Here is a 27,633-nt window from a genome sequence, read left to right on the forward strand (position 1 = left end):
AGTCCTTCGAGCTGTGTCCCGTCACTCGACAAATCCTGCAGGCATCCTCCTTGCAGTCCTTCATCTCGTGGCCGTTCTTGCCGCATCTCCTGCAGTTCCGCGGCATGTCCGGGTAATAGATGAGGCCGTAGGAGTTGCCCAGGGAGAATGTCGGGGGCAGGTGCCGAAGTCCGTCTGAGTACGCCAGGTCCCTGTGAAGTCTAACGGTCACCGACCACTTACCTGTCCAGAAGCCGAGTCCATTCAGGATGTGAGAGGGTTCCTTCACAACCAAACAGAAGCGTCTCAGGAAGGTACAGATGTCTTGGCCTGGGGTGTGCGGGTTGCGCATGGAGACCGTGATCCTCCTTTCGTCCCTCTGGATAGGGCAGCTACCTGTAAAGGCAGAGAAAGAATTATCCGGTCCTTTTGCGCTTACCATTTCCCAGAACCTCCTGCAGGTGTTCACAATGGCGAAGGTGATGAAGAAGATCCCCGTCAAGAAGGTCTGGATGCTGAGGGTGTCCGACCTGGAGAAGCCTCGATCCAGCAGCATCTTCTGGCAGAACACGTCCGAGGACAAGTCCGGCACCCTCCCATCCACTTCCTTCAGCTTCAGGGCCACCGTCTGCCGCATCCATGGCTCCAGGGCTGGAGCTTCGTGGCGGGGCTTCTGGGGTCCCTTCTGCTGGCCAGTCGTGGAGGCAGAGTCCTTGGGGTCAGAATCTGCTCCTGGCTGGGCCCTCCTGGCTGTCCCCTGCTCCAGGCTCTTCTTTTCGGCCTTCCTCGCAGCGCTTGCCATGGCTTTCCTCCTGCAGTTACTTCTTGGAGCTGGATCTGGAACTCTTCCCGGAATGGGTGGAGCTATGCAGATTCTTCTCCCGTCGTGTTCTGGACAAATTCCCCGAAAGGTCTTTGTCTCGATGATTTTCTTCTTCGAAGATTCCACAGGACAGCCCGATTCTTCTCCGAGTCTTCGTCTTCTTCTGGATTCTTTAGAGCTTCTTCCTCCCACCGATATCCGCCTTCCTTCTCCGATGTCAGCTGGGCTCCGAAGCTCTTCTCCTTCCGAGTTCGATCGCTCTCGTCAAGTGTAGATCGTAGCTCTTGTGTTCTTAAAAGAACAGATACTACACTTGATCTTAGCCAAAAGGCCGAGAAGCGATAACCAGAATTGGTTTCAAACTACGGAGCCACCCAAGGATCCTGAAAAGTCCATTTGTGGAGATGAGCTCCTGGACTCCCGTTAAGAAGACATGTTGTCAACCTCTAGATCCCTTACATGCCTGCACTTTTCGGCTTGCTGCTGCTGCAATCCACGCGTTTTAGATCTGCATAACTCCACCTCTTTAAACACAGCACCTTCACCCCCTGCTGTTCCCACCCGCCTCAACACCGTTGGAAGGGAGGAGAACCAATTAAGGCGGGGGGTGGGGTGGAACGAGCAGCTGTCTACCCTTAGCAGGAGGGCTCCTGATTACATACCTCTCCTGCTGCTGCTGCTGCTGGCTGTCCAGCAGCAGACTGAAGGTGGCTGCTGCTGTGCACAGGTATATAAAGGCTCAGAGCCTATTATGACACGCGCAGCCAGCGTTCCATTGCCACATTCCATCTACTGCAGGCAGGATACCTGGCTGGCTGAATGTCGCTGAGAAGCTCACAGAGACCGCCATAAGCAACAGTTTAACAGAATGCCACAGACTAATCAACCAAACTTTTTGGGTTGGGTTCTCTTTTATAGTCTGCAGGCATTAAATGAAAGAAGTCAGTGTTCCAGCAGAAGGAGACAACGTTTCAGAAAAGGCATTGTAGCAAACCAAAAAAGAAATTTTAAGCGCAGCAGAGTAACCAGCGCACATACCTGTTAGCTCAGGTGAGTTTAAAAGGCTGCTGTTGATAACAAGGGCATTTGCTAAATAGATGGTGTGTGTGCAACAATATACTGAAAGGTCAATTATATTGTGCAGCTTATCTCACCACCTGTAGTTATTTAGGTGAAAGCTCCAAAATGCTTGCCTAATATGTCTGTTTATCCAAAAGGAAGTAAAAAGGGAGAGCTAGAAAGATAGCATTGCATCACATTACATGGCAATGCAATGCACAGTTGCTGAAGTTGAACCAAAATGAGCTTGTAATCTGGCTTCTGCAACTTTGAACATGAAAAATCCAATGAGGAGAAGAAAAGCAAAGCCAAAGAGTCCATCCCAAAACCCGACAAACAAGCAAAATGAACAAAAAACATTGAATTCAATTCTTTCTGATTTTAGAAACTGCATTAAAGAAGGGGTGCACCGGTCCTGGAGATACTGCAATACCAGGTCAATGCGTGGAGTGGACAGAGCAAGCTCTTTTTCCATCTCCCTGTTCTAAAAATCCATTTAATATATGGTCCCCAGATAGGGGACGTATCAGATATTAAACTGATAAGAACAGATACTACACTTGATCTTAGCCAAAAGGCCGAGAAGCGATAACCAGAATTGGTTTCAAACTACGGAGCCACCCAAGGATCCTGAAAAGTCCATTTGTGGAGATGAGCTCCTGGACTCCCGTTAAGAAGACATGTTGTCAACCTCTAGATCCCTTACATGCCTGCACTTTTCGGCTTGCTGCTGCTGCAATCCACGCGTTTTAGATCTGCATAACTCCACCTCTTTAAACACAGCACCTTCACCCCCTGCTGTTCCCACCCGCCTCAACACCGTTGGAAGGGAGGAGAACCAATTAAGGCGGGGGGTGGGGTGGAACGAGCAGCTGTCTACCCTTAGCAGGAGGGCTCCTGATTACATACCTCTCCTGCTGCTGCTGCTGCTGGCTGTCCAGCAGCAGACTGAAGGTGGCTGCTGCTGTGCACAGGTATATAAAGGCTCAGAGCCTATTATGACATGCGCAGCCAGCGTTCCATTGCCACATTCCATCTACTGCAGGCAGGATACCTGGCTGGCTGAATGTCGCTGAGAAGCTCACAGAGACCGCCATAAGCAACAGTTTAACAGAATGCCACAGACTAATCAACCAAACTTTTTGGGTTGGGTTCTCTTTTATAGTCTGCAGGCATTAAATGAAAGAAGTCAGTGTTCCAGCAGAAGGAGACAACGTTTCAGAAAAGGCATTGTAGCAAACCAAAAAAGAAATTTTAAGCGCAGCAGAGTAACCAGCGCACATACCTGTTAGCTCAGGTGAGTTTAAAAGGCTGCTGTTGATAACAAGGGCATTTGCTAAATAGATGGTGTGTGTGCAACAATATACTGAAAGGTCAATTATATTGTGCAGCTTATCTCACCACCTGTAGTTATTTAGGTGAAAGCTCCAAAATGCTTGCCTAATATGTCTGTTTATCCAAAAGGAAGTAAAAAGGGAGAGCTAGAAAGATAGCATTGCATCACATTACATGGCAATGCAATGCACAGTTGCTGAAGTTGAACCAAAATGAGCTTGTAATCTGGCTTCTGCAACTTTGAACATGAAAAATCCAATGAGGAGAAGAAAAGCAAAGCCAAAGAGTCCATCCCAAAATCCGACAAACAAGCAAAATGAACAAAAAACATTGAATTCAATTCTTTCTGATTTTAGAAACTGCATTAAAGAAGGGGTGCACCGGTCCTGGAGATACTGCAATACCAGGTCAATGCGTGGAGTGGACAGAGCAAGCTCTTTTTCCATCTCCCTGTTCTAAAAATCCATTTAATATATGGTCCCCAGATAGGGGACGTATCAGATATTAAACTGATAAGAACAGATACTACACTTGATCTTAGCCAAAAGGCCGAGAAGCGATAACCAGAATTGGTTTCAAACTACGGAGCCACCCAAGGATCCTGAAAAGTCCATTTGTGGAGATGAGCTCCTGGACTCCCGTTAAGAAGACATGTTGTCAACCTCTAGATCCCTTACATGCCTGCACTTTTCGGCTTGCTGCTGCTGCAATCCACGCGTTTTAGATCTGCATAACTCCACCTCTTTAAACACAGCACCTTCACCCCCTGCTGTTCCCACCCGCCTCAACACCGTTGGAAGGGAGGAGAACCAATTAAGGCGGGGGGTGGGGTGGAACGAGCAGCTGTCTACCCTTAGCAGGAGGGCTCCTGATTACATACCTCTCCTGCTGCTGCTGCTGCTGCTGGCTGTCCAGCAGCAGACTGAAGGTGGCTGCTGCTGTGCACAGGTATATAAAGGCTCAGAGCCTATTATGACACGCGCAGCCAGCGTTCCATTGCCACATTCCATCTACTGCAGGCAGGATACCTGGCTGGCTGAATGTCGCTGAGAAGCTCACAGAGACCGCCATAAGCAACAGTTTAACAGAATGCCACAGACTAATCAACCAAACTTTTTGGGTTGGGTTCTCTTTTATAGTCTGCAGGCATTAAATGAAAGAAGTCAGTGTTCCAGCAGAAGGAGACAACGTTTCAGAAAAGGCATTGTAGCAAACCAAAAAAGAAATTTTAAGCGCAGCAGAGTAACCAGCGCACATACCTGTTAGCTCAGGTGAGTTTAAAAGGCTGCTGTTGATAACAAGGGCATTTGCTAAATAGATAGTGTGTGTGCAACAATATACTGAAAGGTCAATTATATTGTGCAGCTTATCTCACCACCTGTAGTTATTTAGGTGAAAGCTCCAAAATGCTTGCCTAATATGTCTGTTTATCCAAAAGGAAGTAAAAAGGGAGAGCTAGAAAGATAGCATTGCATCACATTACATGGCAATGCAATGCACAGTTGCTGAAGTTGAACCAAAATGAGCTTGTAATCTGGCTTCTGCAACTTTGAACATGAAAAATCCAATGAGGAGAAGAAAAGCAAAGCCAAAGAGTCCATCCCAAAATCCGACAAACAAGCAAAATGAACAAAAAACATTGAATTCAATTCTTTCTGATTTTAGAAACTGCATTAAAGAAGGGGTGCACCGGTCCTGGAGATACTGCAATACCAGGTCAATGCGTGGAGTGGACAGAGCAAGCTCTTTTTCCATCTCCCTGTTCTAAAAATCCATTTAATATATGGTCCCCAGATAGGGGACGTATCAGATATTAAACTGATAAGAACAGATACTACACTTGATCTTAGCCAAAAGGCCGAGAAGCGATAACCAGAATTGGTTTCAAACTACGGAGCCACCCAAGGATCCTGAAAAGTCCATTTGTGGAAATGAGCTCCTGGACTCCCGTTAAGAAGACATGTTGTCAACCTCTAGATCCCTTACATGCCTGCACTTTTCGGCTTGCTGCTGCTGCAATCCACGCGTTTTAGATCTGCATAACTCCACCTCTTTAAACACAGCACCTTCACCCCCTGCTGTTCCCACCCGCCTCAACACCGTTGGAAGGGAGGAGAACCAATTAAGGCGGGGGGTGGGGTGGAACGAGCAGCTGTCTACCCTTAGCAGGAGGGCTCCTGATTACATACCTCTCCTGCTGCTGCTGCTGCTGGCTGTCCAGCAGCAGACTGAAGGTGGCTGCTGCTGTGCACAGGTATATAAAGGCTCAGAGCCTATTATGACACGCGCAGCCAGCGTTCCATTGCCACATTCCATCTACTGCAGGCAGGATACCTGGCTGGCTGAATGTCGCTGAGAAGCTCACAGAGACCGCCATAAGCAACAGTTTAACAGAATGCCACAGACTAATCAACCAAACTTTTTGGGTTGGGTTCTCTTTTATAGTCTGCAGGCATTAAATGAAAGAAGTCAGTGTTCCAGCAGAAGGAGACAACGTTTCAGAAAAGGCATTGTAGCAAACCAAAAAAGAAATTTTAAGCGCAGCAGAGTAACCAGCGCACATACCTGTTAGCTCAGGTGAGTTTAAAAGGCTGCTGTTGATAACAAGGGCATTTGCTAAATAGATGGTGTGTGTGCAACAATATACTGAAAGGTCAATTATATTGTGCAGCTTATCTCACCACCTGTAGTTATTTAGGTGAAAGCTCCAAAATGCTTGCCTAATATGTCTGTTTATCCAAAAGGAAGTAAAAAGGGAGAGCTAGAAAGATAGCATTGCATCACATTACATGGCAATGCAATGCACAGTTGCTGAAGTTGAACCAAAATGAGCTTGTAATCTGGCTTCTGCAACTTTGAACATGAAAAATCCAATGAGGAGAAGAAAAGCAAAGCCAAAGAGTCCATCCCAAAATCCGACAAACAAGCAAAATGAACAAAAAACATTGAATTCAATTCTTTCTGATTTTAGAAACTGCATTAAAGAAGGGGTGCACCGGTCCTGGAGATACTGCAATACCAGGTCAATGCGTGGAGTGGACAGAGCAAGCTCTTTTTCCATCTCCCTGTTCTAAAAATCCATTTAATATATGGTCCCCAGATAGGGGACGTATCAGATATTAAACTGATAAGAACAGATACTACACTTGATCTTAGCCAAAAGGCCGAGAAGCGATAACCAGAATTGGTTTCAAACTACGGAGCCACCCAAGGATCCTGAAAAGTCCATTTGTGGAGATGAGCTCCTGGACTCCCGTTAAGAAGACATGTTGTCAACCTCTAGATCCCTTACATGCCTGCACTTTTCGGCTTGCTGCTGCTGCAATCCACGCGTTTTAGATCTGCATAACTCCACCTCTTTAAACACAGCACCTTCACCCCCTGCTGTTCCCACCCGCCTCAACACCGTTGGAAGGGAGGAGAACCAATTAAGGCGGGGGGTGGGGTGGAACGAGCAGCTGTCTACCCTTAGCAGGAGGGCTCCTGATTACATACCTCTCCTGCTGCTGCTGCTGCTGGCTGTCCAGCAGCAGACTGAAGGTGGCTGCTGCTGTGCACAGGTATATAAAGGCTCAGAGCCTATTATGACACGCGCAGCCAGCGTTCCATTGCCACATTCCATCTACTGCAGGCAGGATACCTGGCTGGCTGAATGTCGCTGAGAAGCTCACAGAGACCGCCATAAGCAACAGTTTAACAGAATGCCACAGACTAATCAACCAAACTTTTTGGGTTGGGTTCTCTTTTATAGTCTGCAGGCATTAAATGAAAGAAGTCAGTGTTCCAGCAGAAGGAGACAACGTTTCAGAAAAGGCATTGTAGCAAACCAAAAAAGAAATTTTAAGCGCAGCAGAGTAACCAGCGCACATACCTGTTAGCTCAGGTGAGTTTAAAAGGCTGCTGTTGATAACAAGGGCATTTGCTAAATAGATGGTGTGTGTGCAACAATATACTGAAAGGTCAATTATATTGTGCAGCTTATCTCACCACCTGTAGTTATTTAGGTGAAAGCTCCAAAATGCTTGCCTAATATGTCTGTTTATCCAAAAGGAAGTAAAAAGGGAGAGCTAGAAAGATAGCATTGCATCACATTACATGGCAATGCAATGCACAGTTGCTGAAGTTGAACCAAAATGAGCTTGTAATCTGGCTTCTGCAACTTTGAACATGAAAAATCCAATGAGGAGAAGAAAAGCAAAGCCAAAGAGTCCATCCCAAAATCCGACAAACAAGCAAAATGAACAAAAAACATTGAATTCAATTCTTTCTGATTTTAGAAACTGCATTAAAGAAGGGGTGCACCGGTCCTGGAGATACTGCAATACCAGGTCAATGCGTGGAGTGGACAGAGCAAGCTCTTTTTCCATCTCCCTGTTCTAAAAATCCATTTAATATATGGTCCCCAGATAGGGGACGTATCAGATATTAAACTGATAAGAACAGATACTACACTTGATCTTAGCCAAAAGGCCGAGAAGCGATAACCAGAATTGGTTTCAAACTACGGAGCCACCCAAGGATCCTGAAAAGTCCATTTGTGGAGATGAGCTCCTGGACTCCCGTTAAGAAGACATGTTGTCAACCTCTAGATCCCTTACATGCCTGCACTTTTCGGCTTGCTGCTGCTGCAATCCACGCGTTTTAGATCTGCATAACTCCACCTCTTTAAACACAGCACCTTCACCCCCTGCTGTTCCCACCCGCCTCAACACCGTTGGAAGGGAGGAGAACCAATTAAGGCGGGGGGTGGGGTGGAACGAGCAGCTGTCTACCCTTAGCAGGAGGGCTCCTGATTACATACCTCTCCTGCTGCTGCTGCTGCTGGCTGTCCAGCAGCAGACTGAAGGTGGCTGCTGCTGTGCACAGGTATATAAAGGCTCAGAGCCTATTATGACACGCGCAGCCAGCGTTCCATTGCCACATTCCATCTACTGCAGGCAGGATACCTGGCTGGCTGAATGTCGCTGAGAAGCTCACAGAGACCGCCATAAGCAACAGTTTAACAGAATGCCACAGACTAATCAACCAAACTTTTTGGGTTGGGTTCTCTTTTATAGTCTGCAGGCATTAAATGAAAGAAGTCAGTGTTCCAGCAGAAGGAGACAACGTTTCAGAAAAGGCATTGTAGCAAACCAAAAAAGAAATTTTAAGCGCAGCAGAGTAACCAGCGCACATACCTGTTAGCTCAGGTGAGTTTAAAAGGCTGCTGTTGATAACAAGGGCATTTGCTAAATAGATGGTGTGTGTGCAACAATATACTGAAAGGTTAATTATATTGTGCAGCTTATCTCACCACCTGTAGTTATTTAGGTGAAAGCTCCAAAATGCTTGCCTAATATGTCTGTTTATCCAAAAGGAAGTAAAAAGGGAGAGCTAGAAAGATAGCATTGCATCACATTACATGGCAATGCAATGCACAGTTGCTGAAGTTGAACCAAAATGAGCTTGTAATCTGGCTTCTGCAACTTTGAACATGAAAAATCCAATGAGGAGAAGAAAAGCAAAGCCAAAGAGTCCATCCCAAAATCCGACAAACAAGCAAAATGAACAAAAAACATTGAATTCAATTCTTTCTGATTTTAGAAACTGCATTAAAGAAGGGGTGCACCGGTCCTGGAGATACTGCAATACCAGGTCAATGCGTGGAGTGGACAGAGCAAGCTCTTTTTCCATCTCCCTGTTCTAAAAATCCATTTAATATATGGTCCCCAGATAGGGGACGTATCAGATATTAAACTGATAAGAACAGATACTACACTTGATCTTAGCCAAAAGGCCGAGAAGCGATAACCAGAATTGGTTTCAAACTACGGAGCCACCCAAGGATCCTGAAAAGTCCATTTGTGGAGATGAGCTCCTGGACTCCCGTTAAGAAGACATGTTGTCAACCTCTAGATCCCTTACATGCCTGCACTTTTCGGCTTGCTGCTGCTGCAATCCACGCGTTTTAGATCTGCATAACTCCACCTCTTTAAACACAGCACCTTCATCCCCTGCTGTTCCCACCCGCCTCAACACCGTTGGAAGGGAGGAGAACCAATTAAGGCGGGGGGTGGGGTGGAACGAGCAGCTGTCTACCCTTAGCAGGAGGGCTCCTGATTACATACCTCTCCTGCTGCTGCTGCTGCTGGCTGTCCAGCAGCAGACTGAAGGTGGCTGCTGCTGTGCACAGGTATATAAAGGCTCAGAGCCTATTATGACACGCGCAGCCAGCGTTCCATTGCCACATTCCATCTACTGCAGGCAGGATACCTGGCTGGCTGAATGTCGCTGAGAAGCTCACAGAGACCGCCATAAGCAACAGTTTAACAGAATGCCACAGACTAATCAACCAAACTTTTTGGGTTGGGTTCTCTTTTATAGTCTGCAGGCATTAAATGAAAGAAGTCAGTGTTCCAGCAGAAGGAGACAACGTTTCAGAAAAGGCATTGTAGCAAACCAAAAAAGAAATTTTAAGCGCAGCAGAGTAACCAGCGCACATACCTGTTAGCTCAGGTGAGTTTAAAAGGCTGCTGTTGATAACAAGGGCATTTGCTAAATAGATGGTGTGTGTGCAACAATACACTGAAAGGTCAATTATATTGTGCAGCTTATCTCACCACCTGTAGTTATTTAGGTGAAAGCTCCAAAATGCTTGCCTAATATGTCTGTTTATCCAAAAGGAAGTAAAAAGGGAGAGCTAGAAAGATAGCATTGCATCACATTACATGGCAATGCAATGCACAGTTGCTGAAGTTGAACCAAAATGAGCTTGTAATCTGGCTTCTGCAACTTTGAACATGAAAAATCCAATGAGGAGAAGAAAAGCAAAGCCAAAGAGTCCATCCCAAAATCCGACAAACAAGCAAAATGAACAAAAAACATTGAATTCAATTCTTTCTGATTTTAGAAACTGCATTAAAGAAGGGGTGCACCGGTCCTGGAGATACTGCAATACCAGGTCAATGCGTGGAGTGGACAGAGCAAGCTCTTTTTCCATCTCCCTGTTCTAAAAATCCATTTAATATATGGTCCCCAGATAGGGGACGTATCAGATATTAAACTGATAAGAACAGATACTACACTTGATCTTAGCCAAAAGGCCGAGAAGCGATAACCAGAATTGGTTTCAAACTACGGAGCCACCCAAGGATCCTGAAAAGTCCATTTGTGGAGATGAGCTCCTGGACTCCCGTTAAGAAGACATGTTGTCAACCTCTAGATCCCTTACATGCCTGCACTTTTCGGCTTGCTGCTGCTGCAATCCACGCGTTTTAGATCTGCATAACTCCACCTCTTTAAACACAGCACCTTCACCCCCTGCTGTTCCCACCCGCCTCAACACCGTTGGAAGGGAGGAGAACCAATTAAGGTGGGGGGTGGGGTGGAACGAGCAGCTGTCTACCCTTAGCAGGAGGGCTCCTGATTACATACCTCTCCTGCTGCTGCTGCTGCTGGCTGTCCAGCAGCAGACTGAAGGTGGCTGCTGCTGTGCACAGGTATATAAAGGCTCAGAGCCTATTATGACACGCGCAGCCAGCGTTCCATTGCCACATTCCATCTACTGCAGGCAGGATACCTGGCTGGCTGAATGTCGCTGAGAAGCTCACAGAGACCGCCATAAGCAACAGTTTAACAGAATGCCACAGACTAATCAACCAAACTTTTTGGGTTGGGTTCTCTTTTATAGTCTGCAGGCATTAAATGAAAGAAGTCAGTGTTCCAGCAGAAGGAGACAACGTTTCAGAAAAGGCATTGTAGCAAACCAAAAAAGAAATTTTAAGCGCAGCAGAGTAACCAGCGCACATACCTGTTAGCTCAGGTGAGTTTAAAAGGCTGCTGTTGATAACAAGGGCATTTGCTAAATAGATGGTGTGTGTGCAACAATACACTGAAAGGTCAATTATATTGTGCAGCTTATCTCACCACCTGTAGTTATTTAGGTGAAAGCTCCAAAATGCTTGCCTAATATGTCTGTTTATCCAAAAGGAAGTAAAAAGGGAGAGCTAGAAAGATAGCATTGCATCACATTACATGGCAATGCAATGCACAGTTGCTGAAGTTGAACCAAAATGAGCTTGTAATCTGGCTTCTGCAACTTTGAACATGAAAAATCCAATGAGGAGAAGAAAAGCAAAGCCAAAGAGTCCATCCCAAAATCCGACAAACAAGCAAAATGAACAAAAACATTGAATTCAATTCTTTCTGATTTTAGAAACTGCATTAAAGAAGGGGTGCACCGGTCCTGGAGATACTGCAATACCAGGTCAATGCGTGGAGTGGACAGAGCAAGCTCTTTTTCCATCTCCCTGTTCTAAAAATCCATTTAATATATGGTCCCCAGATAGGGGACGTATCAGATATTAAACTGATAAGAACAGATACTACACTTGATCTTAGCCAAAAGGCCGAGAAGCGATAACCAGAATTGGTTTCAAACTACGGAGCCACCCAAGGATCCTGAAAAGTCCATTTGTGGAGATGAGCTCCTGGACTCCCGTTAAGAAGACATGTTGTCAACCTCTAGATCCCTTACATGCCTGCACTTTTCGGCTTGCTGCTGCTGCAATCCACGCGTTTTAGATCTGCATAACTCCACCTCTTTAAACACAGCACCTTCACCCCCTGCTGTTCCCACCCGCCTCAACACCGTTGGAAGGGAGGAGAACCAATTAAGGCGGGGGGTGGGGTGGAACGAGCAGCTGTCTACCCTTAGCAGGAGGGCTCCTGATTACATACCTCTCCTGCTGCTGCTGCTGCTGGCTGTCCAGCAGCAGACTGAAGGTGGCTGCTGCTGTGCACAGGTATATAAAGGCTCAGAGCCTATTATGACACGCGCAGCCAGCGTTCCATTGCCACATTCCATCTACTGCAGGCAGGATACCTGGCTGGCTGAATGTCGCTGAGAAGCTCACAGAGACCGCCATAAGCAACAGTTTAACAGAATGCCACAGACTAATCAACCAAACTTTTTGGGTTGGGTTCTCTTTTATAGTCTGCAGGCATTAAATGAAAGAAGTCAGTGTTCCAGCAGAAGGAGACAATGTTTCAGAAAAGGCATTGTAGCAAACCAAAAAAGAAATTTTAAGCGCAGCAGAGTAACCAGCGCACATACCTGTTAGCTCAGGTGAGTTTAAAAGGCTGCTGTTGATAACAAGGGCATTTGCTAAATAGATGGTGTGTGTGCAACAATATACTGAAAGGTCAATTATATTGTGCAGCTTATCTCACCACCTGTAGTTATTTAGGTGAAAGCTCCAAAATGCTTGCCTAATATGTCTGTTTATCCAAAAGGAAGTAAAAAGGGAGAGCTAGAAAGATAGCATTGCATCACATTACATGGCAATGCAATGCACAGTTGCTGAAGTTGAACCAAAATGAGCTTGTAATCTGGCTTCTGCAACTTTGAACATGAAAAATCCAATGAGGAGAAGAAAAGCAAAGCCAAAGAGTCCATCCCAAAATCCGACAAACAAGCAAAATGAACAAAAAACATTGAATTCAATTCTTTCTGATTTTAGAAACTGCATTAAAGAAGGGGTGCACCGGTCCTGGAGATACTGCAATACCAGGTCAATGCGTGGAGTGGACAGAGCAAGCTCTTTTTCCATCTCCCTGTTCTAAAAATCCATTTAATATATGGTCCCCAGATAGGGGACGTATCAGATATTAAACTGATAAGAACAGATACTACACTTGATCTTAGCCAAAAGGCCGAGAAGCGATAACCAGAATTGGTTTCAAACTACGGAGCCACCCAAGGATCCTGAAAAGTCCATTTGTGGAGATGAGCTCCTGGACTCCCGTTAAGAAGACATGTTGTCAACCTCTAGATCCCTTACATGCCTGCACTTTTCGGCTTGCTGCTGCTGCAATCCACGCGTTTTAGATCTGCATAACTCCACCTCTTTAAACACAGCACCTTCACCCCCTGCTGTTCCCACCCGCCTCAACACCGTTGGAAGGGAGGAGAACCAATTAAGGCGGGGGGTGGGGTGGAACGAGCAGCTGTCTACCCTTAGCAGGAGGGCTCCTGATTACATACCTCTCCTGCTGCTGCTGCTGCTGGCTGTCCAGCAGCAGACTGAAGGTGGCTGCTGCTGTGCACAGGTATATAAAGGCTCAGAGCCTATTATGACACGCGCAGCCAGCGTTCCATTGCCACATTCCATCTACTGCAGGCAGGATACCTGGCTGGCTAAATGTCGCTGAGAAGCTCACAGAGACCGCCATAAGCAACAGTTTAACAGAATGCCACAGACTAATCAACCAAACTTTTTGGGTTGGGTTCTCTTTTATAGTCTGCAGGCATTAAATGAAAGAAGTCAGTGTTCCAGCAGAAGGAGACAACGTTTCAGAAAAGGCATTGTAGCAAACCAAAAAAGAAATTTTAAGCGCAGCAGAGTAACCAGCGCACATACCTGTTAGCTCAGGTGAGTTTAAAAGGCTGCTGTTGATAACAAGGGCATTTGCTAAATAGATGGTGTGTGTGCAACAATATACTGAAAGGTCAATTATATTGTGCAGCTTATCTCACCACCTGTAGTTATTTAGGTGAAAGCTCCAAAATGCTTGCCTAATATGTCTGTTTATCCAAAAGGAAGTAAAAAGGGAGAGCTAGAAAGATAGCATTGCATCACATTACATGGCAATGCAATGCACAGTTGCTGAAGTTGAACCAAAATGAGCTTGTAATCTGGCTTCTGCAACTTTGAACATGAAAAATCCAATGAGGAGAAGAAAAGCAAAGCCAAAGAGTCCATCCCAAAATCCGACAAACAAGCAAAATGAACAAAAAACATTGAATTCAATTCTTTCTGATTTTAGAAACTGCATTAAAGAAGGGGTGCACCGGTCCTGGAGATACTGCAATACCAGGTCAATGCGTGGAGTGGACAGAGCAAGCTCTTTTTCCATCTCCCTGTTCTAAAAATCCATTTAATATATGGTCCCCAGATAGGGGACGTATCAGATATTAAACTGATAAGAACAGATACTACACTTGATCTTAGCCAAAAGGCCGAGAAGCGATAACCAGAATTGGTTTCAAACTACGGAGCCACCCAAGGATCCTGAAAAGTCCATTTGTGGAGATGAGCTCCTGGACTCCCGTTAAGAAGACATGTTGTCAACCTCTAGATCCCTTACATGCCTGCACTTTTCGGCTTGCTGCTGCTGCAATCCACGCGTTTTAGATCTGCATAACTCCACCTCTTTAAACACAGCACCTTCACCCCCTGCTGTTCCCACCCGCCTCAACACCGTTGGAAGGGAGGAGAACCAATTAAGGCGGGGGGTGGGGTGGAACGAGCAGCTGTCTACCCTTAGCAGGAGGGCTCCTGATTACATACCTCTCCTGCTGCTGCTGCTGCTGGCTGTCCAGCAGCAGACTGAAGGTGGCTGCTGCTGTGCACAGGTATATAAAGGCTCAGAGCCTATTATGACACGCGCAGCCAGCGTTCCATTGCCACATTCCATCTACTGCAGGCAGGATACCTGGCTGGCTGAATGTCGCTGAGAAGCTCACAGAGACCGCCATAAGCAACAGTTTAACAGAATGCCACAGACTAATCAACCAAACTTTTTGGGTTGGGTTCTCTTTTATAGTCTGCAGGCATTAAATGAAAGAAGTCAGTGTTCCAGCAGAAGGAGACAACGTTTCAGAAAAGGCATTGTAGCAAACCAAAAAAGAAATTTTAAGCGCAGCAGAGTAACCAGCGCACATACCTGTTAGCTCAGGTGAGTTTAAAAGGCTGCTGTTGATAACAAGGGCATTTGCTAAATAGATGGTGTGTGTGCAACAATATACTGAAAGGTCAATTATATTGTGCAGCTTATCTCACCACCTGTAGTTATTTAGGTGAAAGCTCCAAAATGCTTGCCTAATATGTCTGTTTATCCAAAAGGAAGTAAAAAGGGAGAGCTAGAAAGAGAGCATTGCCTCACATTACATGGCAATGCAAAGCACAGTTGCTGAAGTTGAACCAAAATGAGCTTGTAATCTGGCTTCTGCAACTTTGAACATGAAAAATCCAATGAGGAGAAGAAAAGCAAAGCCAAAGAGTCCATCCCAAAATCCGACAAACAAGCAAAATGAACAAAAAACATTGAATTCAATTCTTTCTGATTTTAGAAACTGCATTAAAGAAGGGGTGCACCGGTCCTGGAGATACTGCAATACCAGGTCAATGCGTGGAGTGGACAGAGCAAGCTCTTTTTCCATCTCCCTGTTCTAAAAATCCATTTAATATATGGTCCCCAGATAGGGGACGTATCAGATATTAAACTGATAAGAACAGATACTACACTTGATCTTAGCCAAAAGGCCGAGAAGCGATAACCAGAATTGGTTTCAAACTACGGAGCCACCCAAGGATCCTGAAAAGTCCATTTGTGGAGATGAGCTCCTGGACTCCCGTTAAGAAGACATGTTGTCAACCTCTAGATCCCTTACATGCCTGCACTTTTCGGCTTGCTGCTGCTGCAATCCACGCGTTTTAGATCTGCATAACTCCACCTCTTTAAACACAGCACCTTCACCCCCTGCTGTTCCCACCCGCCTCAACACCGTTGGAAGGGAGGAGAACCAATTAAGGCGGGGGGTGGGGTGGAACGAGCAGCTGTCTACCCTTAGCAGGAGGGCTCCTGATTACATACCTCTCCTGCTGCTGCTGCTGCTGGCTGTCCAGCAGCAGACTGAAGGTGGCTGCTGCTGTGCACAGGTATATAAAGGCTCAGAGCCTATTATGACACGCGCAGCCAGCGTTCCATTGCCACATTCCATCTACTGCAGGCAGGATACCTGGCTGGCTGAATGTCGCTGAGAAGCTCACAGAGACCGCCATAAGCAACAGTTTAACAGAATGCCACAGACTAATCAACCAAACTTTTTGGGTTGGGTTCTCTTTTATAGTCTGCAGGCATTAAATGAAAGAAGTCAGTGTTCCAGCAGAAGGAGACAACGTTTCAGAAAAGGCATTGTAGCAAACCAAAAAAGAAATTTTAAGCGCAGCAGAGTAACCAGCGCACATACCTGTTAGCTCAGGTGAGTTTAAAAGGCTGCTGTTGATAACAAGGGCATTTGCTAAATAGATGGTGTGTGTGCAACAATATACTGAAAGGTCAATTATATTGTGCAGCTTATCTCACCACCTGTAGTTATTTAGGTGAAAGCTCCAAAATGCTTGCCTAATATGTCTGTTTATCCAAAAGGAAGTAAAAAGGGAGAGCTAGAAAGATAGCATTGCATCACATTACATGGCAATGCAATGCACAGTTGATGAAGTTGAACCAAAATGAGCTTGTAATCTGGCTTCTGCAACTTTGAACATGAAAAATCCAATGAGGAGAAGAAAAGCAAAGCCAAAGAGTCCATCCCAAAATCCGACAAACAAGCAAAATGAACAAAAAACATTGAATTCAATTCTTTCTGATTTTAGAAACTGCATTAAAGAAGGGGTGCACCGGTCCTGGAGATACTGCAATACCAGGTCAATGCGTGGAGTGGACAGAGCAAGCTCTTTTTCCATCTCCCTGTTCTAAAAATCCATTTAATATATGGTCCCCAGATAGGGGACGTATCAGATATTAAACTGATAAGAACAGATACTACACTTGATCTTAGCCAAAAGGCCGAGAAGCGATAACCAGAATTGGTTTCAAACTACGGAGCCACCCAAGGATCCTGAAAAGTCCATTTGTGGAGATGAGCTCCTGGACTCCCGTTAAGAAGACATGTTGTCAACCTCTAGATCCCTTACATGCCTGCACTTTTCGGCTTGCTGCTGCTGCAATCCACGCGTTTTAGATCTGCATAACTCCACCTCTTTAAACACAGCACCTTCACCCCCTGCTGTTCCCACCCGCCTCAACACCGTTGGAAGGGAGGAGAACCAATTAAGGCGGGGGGTGGGGTGGAACGAGCAGCTGTCTACCCTTAGCAGGAGGGCTCCTGATTACATACCTCTCCTGCTGCTGCTGCTGCTGGCTGTCCAGCAGCAGACTGAAGGTGGCTGCTGCTGTGCACAGGTATATAAAGGCTCAGAGCCTATTATGACACGCGCAGCCAGCGTTCCATTGCCACATTCCATCTACTGCAGGCAGGATACCTGGCTGGCTGAATGTCGCTGAGAAGCTCACAGAGACCGCCATAAGCAACAGTTTAACAGAATGCCACAGACTAATCAACCAAACTTTTTGGGTTGGGTTCTCTTTTATAGTCTGCAGGCATTAAATGAAAGAAGTCAGTGTTCCAGCAGAAGGAGACAACGTTTCAGAAAAGGCATTGTAGCAAACCAAAAAAGAAATTTTAAGCGCAGCAGAGTAACCAGCGCACATACCTGTTAGCTCAGGTGAGTTTAAAAGGCTGCTGTTGATAACAAGGGCATTTGCTAAATAGATGGTGTGTGTGCAACAATATACTGAAAGGTCAATTATATTGTGCAGCTTATCTCACCACCTGTAGTTATTTAGGTGAAAGCTCCAAAATGCTTGCCTAATATGTCTGTTTATCCAAAAGGAAGTAAAAAGGGAGAGCTAGAAAGATAGCATTGCATCACATTACATGGCAATGCAATGCACAGTTGCTGAAGTTGAACCAAAATGAGCTTGTAATCTGGCTTCTGCAACTTTGAACATGAAAAATCCAATGAGGAGAAGAAAAGCAAAGCCAAAGAGTCCATCCCAAAATCCGACAAACAAGCAAAATGAACAAAAAACATTGAATTCAATTCTTTCTGATTTTAGAAACTGCATTAAAGAAGGGGTGCACCGGTCCTGGAGATACTGCAATACCAGGTCAATGCGTGGAGTGGACAGAGCAAGCTCTTTTTCCATCTCCCTGTTCTAAAAATCCATTTAATATATGGTCCCCAGATAGGGGACGTATCAGATATTAAACTGATAAGAACAGATACTACACTTGATCTTAGCCAAAAGGCCGAGAAGCGATAACCAGAATTGGTTTCAAACTACGGAGCCACCCAAGGATCCTGAAAAGTCCATTTGTGGAGATGAGCTCCTGGACTCCCGTTAAGAAGACATGTTGTCAACCTCTAGATCCCTTACATGCCTGCACTTTTCGGCTTGCTGCTGCTGCAATCCACGCGTTTTAGATCTGCATAACTCCACCTCTTTAAACACAGCACCTTCACCCCCTGCTGTTCCCACCCGCCTCAACACCGTTGGAAGGGAGGAGAACCAATTAAGGCGGGGGGTGGGGTGGAACGAGCAGCTGTCTACCCTTAGCAGGAGGGCTCCTGATTACATACCTCTCCTGCTGCTGCTGCTGCTGGCTGTCCAGCAGCAGACTGAAGGTGGCTGCTGCTGTGCACAGGTATATAAAGGCTCAGAGCCTATTATGACACGCGCAGCCAGCGTTCCATTGCCACATTCCATCTACTGCAGGCAGGATACCTGGCTGGCTGAATGTCGCTGAGAAGCTCACAGAGACCGCCATAAGCAACAGTTTAACAGAATGCCACAGACTAATCAACCAAACTTTTTGGGTTGGGTTCTCTTTTATAGTCTGCAGGCATTAAATGAAAGAAGTCAGTGTTCCAGCAGAAGGAGACAACGTTTCAGAAAAGGCATTGTAGCAAACCAAAAAAGAAATTTTAAGCGCAGCAGAGTAACCAGCGCACATACCTGTTAGCTCAGGTGAGTTTAAAAGGCTGCTGTTGATAACAAGGGCATTTGCTAAATAGATGGTGTGTGTGCAACAATATACTGAAAGGTCAATTATATTGTGCAGCTTATCTCACCACCTGTAGTTATTTAGGTGAAAGCTCCAAAATGCTTGCCTAATATGTCTGTTTATCCAAAAGGAAGTAAAAAGGGAGAGCTAGAAAGATAGCATTGCATCACATTACATGGCAATGCAATGCACAGTTGCTGAAGTTGAACCAAAATGAGCTTGTAATCTGGCTTCTGCAACTTTGAACATGAAAAATCCAATGAGGAGAAGAAAAGCAAAGCCAAAGAGTCCATCCCAAAATCCGACAAACAAGCAAAATGAACAAAAAACATTGAATTCAATTCTTTCTGATTTTAGAAACTGCATTAAAGAAGGGGTGCACCGGTCCTGGAGATACTGCAATACCAGGTCAATGCGTGGAGTGGACAGAGCAAGCTCTTTTTCCATCTCCCTGTTCTAAAAATCCATTTAATATATGGTCCCCAGATAGGGGACGTATCAGATATTAAACTGATAAGAACAGATACTACACTTGATCTTAGCCAAAAGGCCGAGAAGCGATAACCAGAATTGGTTTCAAACTACGGAGCCACCCAAGGATCCTGAAAAGTCCATTTGTGGAGATGAGCTCCTGGACTCCCGTTAAGAAGACATGTTGTCAACCTCTAGATCCCTTACATGCCTGCACTTTTCGGCTTGCTGCTGCTGCAATCCACGCGTTTTAGATCCGCATAACTCCACCTCTTTAAACACAGCACCTTCACCCCCTGCTGTTCCAACCCGCCTCAACACCGTTGGAAGGGAGGAGAACCAATTAAGGCGGGGGGTGGGGTGGAACGAGCAGCTGTCTACCCTTAGCAGGAGGGCTCCTGATTACATACCTCTCCTGCTGCTGCTGCTGCTGGCTGTCCAGCAGCAGACTGAAGGTGGCTGCTGCTGTGCACAGGTATATAAAGGCTCAGAGCCTATTATGACACGCGCAGCCAGCGTTCCATTGCCACATTCCATCTACTGCAGGCAGGATACCTGGCTGGCTGAATGTCGCTGAGAAGCTCACAGAGACCGCCATAAGCAACAGTTTAACAGAATGCCACAGACTAATCAACCAAACTTTTTGGGTTGGGTTCTCTTTTATAGTCTGCAGGCATTAAATGAAAGAAGTCAGTGTTCCAGCAGAAGGAGACAACGTTTCAGAAAAGGCATTGTAGCAAACCAAAAAAGAAATTTTAAGCGCAGCAGAGTAACCAGCGCACATACCTGTTAGCTCAGGTGAGTTTAAAAGGCTGCTGTTGATAACAAGGGCATTTGCTAAATAGATGGTGTGTGTGCAACAATATACTGAAAGGTCAATTATATTGTGCAGCTTATCTCACCACCTGTAGTTATTTAGGTGAAAGCTCCAAAATGCTTGCCTAATATGTCTGTTTATCCAAAAGGAAGTAAAAAGGGAGAGCTAGAAAGATAGCATTGCATCACATTACATGGCAATGCAATGCACAGTTGATGAAGTTGAACCAAAATGAGCTTGTAATCTGGCTTCTGCAACTTTGAACATGAAAAATCCAATGAGGAGAAGAAAAGCAAAGCCAAAGAGTCCATCCCAAAATCCGACAAACAAGCAAAATGAACAAAAAACATTGAATTCAATTCTTTCTGATTTTAGAAACTGCATTAAAGAAGGGGTGCACCGGTCCTGGAGATACTGCAATACCAGGTCAATGCGTGGAGTGGACAGAGCAAGCTCTTTTTCCATCTCCCTGTTCTAAAAATCCATTTAATATATGGTCCCCAGATAGGGGACGTATCAGATATTAAACTGATAAGAACAGATACTACACTTGATCTTAGCCAAAAGGCCGAGAAGCGATAACCAGAATTGGTTTCAAACTACGGAGCCACCCAAGGATCCTGAAAAGTCCATTTGTGGAGATGAGCTCCTGGACTCCCGTTAAGAAGACATGTTGTCAACCTCTAGATCCCTTACATGCCTGCACTTTTCGGCTTGCTGCTGCTGCAATCCACGCGTTTTAGATCTGCATAACTCCACCTCTTTAAACACAGCACCTTCACCCCCTGCTGTTCCCACCCGCCTCAACACCGTTGGAAGGGAGGAGAACCAATTAAGGCGGGGGGTGGGGTGGAACGAGCAGCTGTCTACCCTTAGCAGGAGGGCTCCTGATTACATACCTCTCCTGCTGCTGCTGCTGCTGGCTGTCCAGCAGCAGACTGAAGGTGGCTGCTGCTGTGCACAGGTATATAAAGGCTCAGAGCCTATTATGACACGCGCAGCCAGCGTTCCATTGCCACATTCCATCTACTGCAGGCAGGATACCTGGCTGGCTGAATGTCGCTGAGAAGCTCACAGAGACCGCCATAAGCAACAGTTTAACAGAATGCCACAGACTAATCAACCAAACTTTTTGGGTTGGATTCTCTTTTATAGTCTGCAGGCATTAAATGAAAGAAGTCAGTGTTCCAGCAGAAGGAGACAACGTTTCAGAAAAGGCATTGTAGCAAACCAAAAAAGAAATTTTAAGCGCAGCAGAGTAACCAGCGCACATACCTGTTAGCTCAGGTGAGTTTAAAAGGCTGCTGTTGATAACAAGGGCATTTGCTAAATAGATGGTGTGTGTGCAACAATATACTGAAAGGTCAATTATATTGTGCAGCTTATCTCACCACCTGTAGTTATTTAGGTGAAAGCTCCAAAATGCTTGCCTAATATGTCTGTTTATCCAAAAGGAAGTAAAAAGGGAGAGCTAGAAAGATAGCATTGCATCACATTACATGGCAATGCAATGCACAGTTGCTGAAGTTGAACCAAAATGAGCTTGTAATCTGGCTTCTGCAACTTTGAACATGAAAAATCCAATGAGGAGAAGAAAAGCAAAGCCAAAGAGTCCATCCCAAAATCCGACAAACAAGCAAAATGAACAAAAAACATTGAATTCAATTCTTTCTGATTTTAGAAACTGCATTAAAGAAGGGGTGCACCGGTCCTGGAGATACTGCAATACCAGGTCAATGCGTGGAGTGGACAGAGCAAGCTCTTTTTCCATCTCCCTGTTCTAAAAATCCATTTAATATATGGTCCCCAGATAGGGGACGTATCAGATATTAAACTGATAAGAACAGATACTACACTTGATCTTAGCCAAAAGGCCGAGAAGCGATAACCAGAATTGGTTTCAAACTACGGAGCCACCCAAGGATCCTGAAAAGTCCATTTGTGGAGATGAGCTCCTGGACTCCCGTTAAGAAGACATGTTGTCAACCTCTAGATCCCTTACATGCCTGCACTTTTCGGCTTGCTGCTGCTGCAATCCACGCGTTTTAGATCTGCATAACTCCACCTCTTTAAACACAGCACCTTCACCCCCTGCTGTTCCCACCCGCCTCAACACCGTTGGAAGGGAGGAGAACCAATTAAGGCGGGGGGTGGGGTGGAACGAGCAGCTGTCTACCCTTAGCAGGAGGGCTCCTGATTACATACCTCTCCTGCTGCTGCTGCTGCTGGCTGTCCAGCAGCAGACTGAAGGTGGCTGCTGCTGTGCACAGGTATATAAAGGCTCAGAGCCTATTATGACACGCGCAGCCAGCGTTCCATTGCCACATTCCATCTACTGCAGGCAGGATACCTGGCTGGCTGAATGTCGCTGAGAAGCTCACAGAGACCGCCATAAGCAACAGTTTAACAGAATGCCACAGACTAATCAACCAAACTTTTTGGGTTGGGTTCTCTTTTATAGTCTGCAGGCATTAAATGAAAGAAGTCAGTGTTCCAGCAGAAGGAGACAACGTTTCAGAAAAGGCATTGTAGCAAACCAAAAAAGAAATTTTAAGCGCAGCAGAGTAACCAGCGCACATACCTGTTAGCTCAGGTGAGTTTAAAAGGCTGCTGTTGATAACAAGGGCATTTGCTAAATAGATGGTGTGTGTGCAACAATATACTGAAAGGTCAATTATATTGTGCAGCTTATCTCACCACCTGTAGTTATTTAGGTGAAAGCTCCAAAATGCTTGCCTAATATGTCTGTTTATCCAAAAGGAAGTAAAAAGGGAGAGCTAGAAAGATAGCATTGCATCACATTACATGGCAATGCAATGCACAGTTGCTGAAGTTGAACCAAAATGAGCTTGTAATCTGGCTTCTGCAACTTTGAACATGAAAAATCCAATGAGGAGAAGAAAAGCAAAGCCAAAGAGTCCATCCCAAAATCCGACAAACAAGCAAAATGAACAAAAAACATTGAATTCAATTCTTTCTGATTTTAGAAACTGCATTAAAGAAGGGGTGCACCGGTCCTGGAGATACTGCAATACCAGGTCAATGCGTGGAGTGGACAAAGCAAGCTCTTTTTCCATCTCCCTGTTCTAAAAATCCATTTAATATATGGTCCCCAGATAGGGGACGTATCAGATATTAAACTGATAAGAACAGATACTACACTTGATCTTAGCCAAAAGGCCGAGAAGCGATAACCAGAATTGGTTTCAAACTACGGAGCCACCCAAGGATCCTGAAAAGTCCATTTGTGGAGATGAGCTCCTGGACTCCCGTTAAGAAGACATGTTGTCAACCTCTAGATCCCTTACATGCCTGCACTTTTCGGCTTGCTGCTGCTGCAATCCACGCGTTTTAGATCTGCATAACTCCACCTCTTTAAACACAGCACCTTCACCCCCTGCTGTTCCCACCCGCCTCAACACCGTTGGAAGGGAGGAGAACCAATTAAGGTGGGGGGTGGGGTGGAACGAGCAGCTGTCTACCCTTAGCAGGAGGGCTCCTGATTACATACCTCTCCTGCTGCTGCTGCTGCTGCTGGCTGTCCAGCAGCAGACTGAAGGTGGCTGCTGCTGTGCACAGGTATATAAAGGCTCAGAGCCTATTATGACACGCGCAGCCAGCGTTCCATTGCCACATTCCATCTACTGCAGGCAGGATACCTGGCTGGCTGAATGTCGCTGAGAAGCTCACAGAGACCGCCATAAGCAACAGTTTAACAGAATGCCACAGACTAATCAACCAAACTTTTTGGGTTGGGTTCTCTTTTATAGTCTGCAGGCATTAAATGAAAGAAGTCAGTGTTCCAGCAGAAGGAGACAACGTTTCAGAAAAGGCATTGTAGCAAACCAAAAAAGAAATTTTAAGCGCAGCAGAGTAACCAGCGCACATACCTGTTAGCTCAGGTGAGTTTAAAAGGCTGCTGTTGATAACAAGGGCATTTGCTAAATAGATGGTGTGTGTGCAACAATATACTGAAAGGTCAATTATATTGTGCAGCTTATCTCACCACCTGTAGTTATTTAGGTGAAAGCTCCAAAATGCTTGCCTAATATGTCTGTTTATCCAAAAGGAAATAAAAAGGGAGAGCTAGAAAGATAGCATTGCATCACATTACATGGCAATGCAATGCACAGTTGCTGAAGTTGAACCAAAATGAGCTTGTAATCTGGCTTCTGCAACTTTGAACATGAAAAATCCAATGAGGAGAAGAAAAGCAAAGCCAAAGAGTCCATCCCAAAATCCGACAAACAAGCAAAATGAACAAAAAACATTGAATTCAATTCTTTCTGATTTTAGAAACTGCATTAAAGAAGGGGTGCACCGGTCCTGGAGATACTGCAATGCCAGGTCAATGCGTGGAGTGGACAGAGCAAGCTCTTTTTCCATCTCCCTGTTCTAAAAATCGATTTAATATATGGTCCCCAGATAGGGGACGTATCAGATATTAAACTGATAAGAACAGATTTTTTTTTTTTATCGAAAGCCCGAATTCGTGTACAAAACCCGAGTGCGCTTAAAAAAGTGACAAGTGCCACAAAAAAAGTGCACTAGGATGCTGGTCTTCTTGAAACCCTCTCCAAAAGGAGAAGGGTCCCCCAAACCATTCCCCGTCCCTCCGAGCCAAAAGGCCACAGCGAGGAACAGGGACAAAAAGCCACCTCCAGCCGAAGCCAGAGGCGACCCAATCTTACCCCCAGCACCTGCCCGAGTTCTCACCCGAGCAAGGCACTGGGAGCCAAAGACTGTGCTCCCCTCCCGGAAGAGGGGAGCCAACAACGCTCTCCTCCCGAAAGAGGAGAGCCAGGGGGGTTCAGGGGGGAGCGGAACCTGATGGCCACACACTCCCCCCCTAGACCTGCCAAGAGAGGAACCCGTAAGGGAACCGCATCCCGACAAAATCCTAGTAGGACGTGACACACGTGAATAAGTGGACACACAGTGACAAAGAAATTAAATAAATAGTGAAGGTTTCACAGTATAATACTGCCCGGACCTTCGACCGGGAATTGAAAAATTCCCCAACCTAAGGCCAGAAGGCCCGGAATAAGGGTGTGTGCGAAGAAAGAAAATTTGAAGTGCTTGTGCAAATGTGCCATAAACTCAAGTGGGGTTCCCAATCCCAGTGAGTTAAGGCACCCCAGGGTCACCATTCCTGGGGCACTTCACACTTCGGGCTTTCGATCTTCCCCGGCCCAATGGCGTCGATCCTGGGGGGCCATGCTTTCCACCAGATGACTATATTAGCCACCTGGCGTACTAACAAGCGCCTAAACCCCAGTGTGCATAATGTATCAATCTACTAGGGCGGCCAACATCCAAAACCGCCTTTTCGAAAGATACTACACTTGATCTTAGCCAAAAGGCCGAGAAGCGATAACCAGAATTGGTTTCAAACTACGGAGCCACCCAAGGATCCTGAAAAGTCCATTTGTGGAGATGAGCTCCTAGACTCCCGTTAAGAAGACATGTTGTCAACCTCTAGATCCCTTACATGCCTGCACTTTTCGGCTTGCTGCTGCTGCAATCCACGCGTTTTAGATCTGCATAACTCCACCTCTTTAAACACAGCACCTTCACCCCCTGCTGTTCCCACCCGCCTCAACACCGTTGGAAGGGAGGAGAACCAATTAAGGCGGGGGGTGGGGTGGAACGAGCAGCTGTCTACCCTTAGCAGGAGGGCTCCTGATTACATACCTCTCCTGCTGCTGCTGCTGCTGCTGGCTGTCCAGCAGCAGACTGAAGGTGGCTGCTGCTGTGCACAGGTATATAAAGGCTCAGAGCCTATTATGACACGCGCAGCCAGCGTTCCATTGCCACATTCCATCTACTGCAGGCAGGATACCTGGCTGGCTGAATGTCGCTGAGAAGCTCACAGAGACCGCCATAAGCAACAGTTTAACAGAATGCCACAGACTAATCAACCAAACTTTTTGGGTTGGGTTCTCTTTTATAGTCTGCAGGCATTAAATGAAAGAAGTCAGTGTTCCAGCAGAAGGAGACAACGTTTCAGAAAAGGCATTGTAGCAAACCAAAAAAGAAATTTTAAGCGCAGCAGAGTAACCAGCGCACATACCTGTTAGCTCAGGTGAGTTTAAAAGGCTGCTGTTGATAACAAGGGCATTTGCTAAATAGATGGTGTGTGTGCAACAATATACTGAAAGGTCAATTATATTGTGCAGCTTATCTCACCACCTGTAGTTATTTAGGTGAAAGCTCCAAAATGCTTGCCTAATATGTCTGTTTATCCAAAAGGAAGTAAAAAGGGAGAGCTAGAAAGATAGCATTGCATCACATTACATGGCAATGCAATGCACAGTTGCTGAAGTTGAACCAAAATGAGCTTGTAATCTGGCTTCTGCAACTTTGAACATGAAAAATCCAATGAGGAGAAGAAAAGCAAAGCCAAAGAGTCCATCCCAAAATCCGACAAACAAGCAAAATGAACAAAAAACATTGAATTCAATTCTTTCTGATTTTAGAAACTGCATTAAAGAAGGGGTGCACCGGTCCTGGAGATACTGCAATACCAGGTCAATGCGTGGAGTGGACAGAGCAAGCTCTTTTTCCATCTCCCTGTTCTAAAAATCCATTTAATATATGGTCCCCAGATAGGGGACGTATCAGATATTAAACTGATAAGAACAGATACTACACTTGATCTTAGCCAAAAGGCCGAGAAGCGATAACCAGAATTGGTTTCAAACTACGGAGCCACCCAAGGATCCTGAAAAGTCCATTTGTGGAGATGAGCTCCTGGACTCCCGTTAAGAAGACATGTTGTCAACCTCTAGATCCCTTACATGCCTGCACTTTTCGGCTTGCTGCTGCTGCAATCCACGCGTTTTAGATCTGCATAACTCCACCTCTTTAAACACAGCACCTTCACCCCCTGCTGTTCCCACCCGCCTCAACACCGTTGGAAGGGAGGAGAACCAATTAAGGCGGGGGGTGGGGTGGAACGAGCAGCTGTCTACCCTTAGCAGGAGGGCTCCTGATTACATACCTCTCCTGCTGCTGCTGCTGCTGGCTGTCCAGCAGCAGACTGAAGGTGGCTGCTGCTGTGCACAGGTATATAAAGGCTCAGAGCCTATTATGACACGCGCAGCCAGCGTTCCATTGCCACATTCCATCTACTGCAGGCAGGATACCTGGCTGGCTGAATGTCGCTGAGAAGCTCACAGAGACCTCCATAAGCAACAGTTTAACAGAATGCCACAGACTAATCAACCAAACTTTTTGGGTTGGGTTCTCTTTTATAGTCTGCAGGCATTAAATGAAAGAAGTCAGTGTTCCAGCAGAAGGAGACAACGTTTCAGAAAAGGCATTGTAGCAAACCAAAAAAGAAATTTTAAGCGCAGCAGAGTAACCAGCGCACATACCTGTTAGCTCAGGTGAGTTTAAAAGGCTGCTGTTGATAACAAGGGCATTTGCTAAATAGATGGTGTGTGTGCAACAATATACTGAAAGGTCAATTAT

At 45.7% G+C, this 27,633-nt stretch overlaps 19 non-coding genes and 2 pseudogenes across 19 annotated transcripts; all 21 read right to left on the reverse strand.

Moving 5' to 3' along the window:
• Positions 1-1,067: 1,067 nt before the first annotated feature.
• Positions 1,068-1,145, reverse strand: LOC141234113 (U2 spliceosomal RNA; annotated as a pseudogene).
• A 1,115-nt stretch (positions 1,146-2,260) lies between these two features.
• Positions 2,261-2,451, reverse strand: LOC141233847 (U2 spliceosomal RNA). The gene has a single exon (XR_012299875.1). It is a non-coding gene; the product is annotated as a U2 spliceosomal RNA (small nuclear RNA).
• A 1,115-nt stretch (positions 2,452-3,566) lies between these two features.
• LOC141233848 (U2 spliceosomal RNA) lies at positions 3,567-3,757 on the reverse strand. Its single transcript, XR_012299876.1, has one exon. It is a non-coding gene; the product is annotated as a U2 spliceosomal RNA (small nuclear RNA).
• A 1,118-nt stretch (positions 3,758-4,875) lies between these two features.
• Positions 4,876-5,066, reverse strand: LOC141233849 (U2 spliceosomal RNA). Its single transcript, XR_012299877.1, has one exon. It is a non-coding gene; the product is annotated as a U2 spliceosomal RNA (small nuclear RNA).
• A 1,115-nt stretch (positions 5,067-6,181) lies between these two features.
• LOC141233850 (U2 spliceosomal RNA) lies at positions 6,182-6,372 on the reverse strand. The gene has a single exon (XR_012299878.1). It is a non-coding gene; the product is annotated as a U2 spliceosomal RNA (small nuclear RNA).
• Positions 6,373-7,487: 1,115 nt separating this feature from the next.
• Positions 7,488-7,678, reverse strand: LOC141233851 (U2 spliceosomal RNA). Its single transcript, XR_012299879.1, has one exon. It is a non-coding gene; the product is annotated as a U2 spliceosomal RNA (small nuclear RNA).
• A 1,115-nt stretch (positions 7,679-8,793) lies between these two features.
• Positions 8,794-8,984, reverse strand: LOC141233852 (U2 spliceosomal RNA). Its single transcript, XR_012299880.1, has one exon. It is a non-coding gene; the product is annotated as a U2 spliceosomal RNA (small nuclear RNA).
• A 1,115-nt stretch (positions 8,985-10,099) lies between these two features.
• On the reverse strand, positions 10,100-10,290 carry LOC141233853 (U2 spliceosomal RNA). The gene has a single exon (XR_012299881.1). It is a non-coding gene; the product is annotated as a U2 spliceosomal RNA (small nuclear RNA).
• Positions 10,291-11,404: 1,114 nt separating this feature from the next.
• On the reverse strand, positions 11,405-11,595 carry LOC141233855 (U2 spliceosomal RNA). Its single transcript, XR_012299883.1, has one exon. It is a non-coding gene; the product is annotated as a U2 spliceosomal RNA (small nuclear RNA).
• Positions 11,596-12,710: 1,115 nt separating this feature from the next.
• Positions 12,711-12,901, reverse strand: LOC141233856 (U2 spliceosomal RNA). Its single transcript, XR_012299884.1, has one exon. It is a non-coding gene; the product is annotated as a U2 spliceosomal RNA (small nuclear RNA).
• Positions 12,902-14,016: 1,115 nt separating this feature from the next.
• LOC141233857 (U2 spliceosomal RNA) lies at positions 14,017-14,207 on the reverse strand. Its single transcript, XR_012299885.1, has one exon. It is a non-coding gene; the product is annotated as a U2 spliceosomal RNA (small nuclear RNA).
• Positions 14,208-15,322: 1,115 nt separating this feature from the next.
• On the reverse strand, positions 15,323-15,513 carry LOC141233858 (U2 spliceosomal RNA). Its single transcript, XR_012299886.1, has one exon. It is a non-coding gene; the product is annotated as a U2 spliceosomal RNA (small nuclear RNA).
• A 1,115-nt stretch (positions 15,514-16,628) lies between these two features.
• Positions 16,629-16,819, reverse strand: LOC141233859 (U2 spliceosomal RNA). Its single transcript, XR_012299887.1, has one exon. It is a non-coding gene; the product is annotated as a U2 spliceosomal RNA (small nuclear RNA).
• A 1,115-nt stretch (positions 16,820-17,934) lies between these two features.
• LOC141233860 (U2 spliceosomal RNA) lies at positions 17,935-18,125 on the reverse strand. The gene has a single exon (XR_012299888.1). It is a non-coding gene; the product is annotated as a U2 spliceosomal RNA (small nuclear RNA).
• A 1,115-nt stretch (positions 18,126-19,240) lies between these two features.
• Positions 19,241-19,431, reverse strand: LOC141233861 (U2 spliceosomal RNA). The gene has a single exon (XR_012299889.1). It is a non-coding gene; the product is annotated as a U2 spliceosomal RNA (small nuclear RNA).
• Positions 19,432-20,546: 1,115 nt separating this feature from the next.
• LOC141233862 (U2 spliceosomal RNA) lies at positions 20,547-20,737 on the reverse strand. Its single transcript, XR_012299890.1, has one exon. It is a non-coding gene; the product is annotated as a U2 spliceosomal RNA (small nuclear RNA).
• A 1,115-nt stretch (positions 20,738-21,852) lies between these two features.
• LOC141233863 (U2 spliceosomal RNA) lies at positions 21,853-22,043 on the reverse strand. The gene has a single exon (XR_012299891.1). It is a non-coding gene; the product is annotated as a U2 spliceosomal RNA (small nuclear RNA).
• A 1,115-nt stretch (positions 22,044-23,158) lies between these two features.
• On the reverse strand, positions 23,159-23,349 carry LOC141234006 (U2 spliceosomal RNA). The gene has a single exon (XR_012300029.1). It is a non-coding gene; the product is annotated as a U2 spliceosomal RNA (small nuclear RNA).
• Positions 23,350-24,467: 1,118 nt separating this feature from the next.
• LOC141234090 (U2 spliceosomal RNA) lies at positions 24,468-24,651 on the reverse strand. The gene has a single exon (XR_012300103.1). It is a non-coding gene; the product is annotated as a U2 spliceosomal RNA (small nuclear RNA).
• A 789-nt stretch (positions 24,652-25,440) lies between these two features.
• On the reverse strand, positions 25,441-25,532 carry LOC141234126 (U2 spliceosomal RNA; annotated as a pseudogene).
• Positions 25,533-26,650: 1,118 nt separating this feature from the next.
• LOC141233864 (U2 spliceosomal RNA) lies at positions 26,651-26,841 on the reverse strand. The gene has a single exon (XR_012299892.1). It is a non-coding gene; the product is annotated as a U2 spliceosomal RNA (small nuclear RNA).
• Positions 26,842-27,633: the final 792 nt, after the last annotated feature.

Source organism: Phyllobates terribilis, unplaced genomic scaffold (assembly GCF_046119375.1).
Source record: "Phyllobates terribilis strain yellow unplaced genomic scaffold, ASM4611937v1 Scaffold_629__1_contigs__length_933511, whole genome shotgun sequence".
Lineage (NCBI taxonomy): Eukaryota > Metazoa > Chordata > Amphibia > Anura > Dendrobatidae > Phyllobates > Phyllobates terribilis.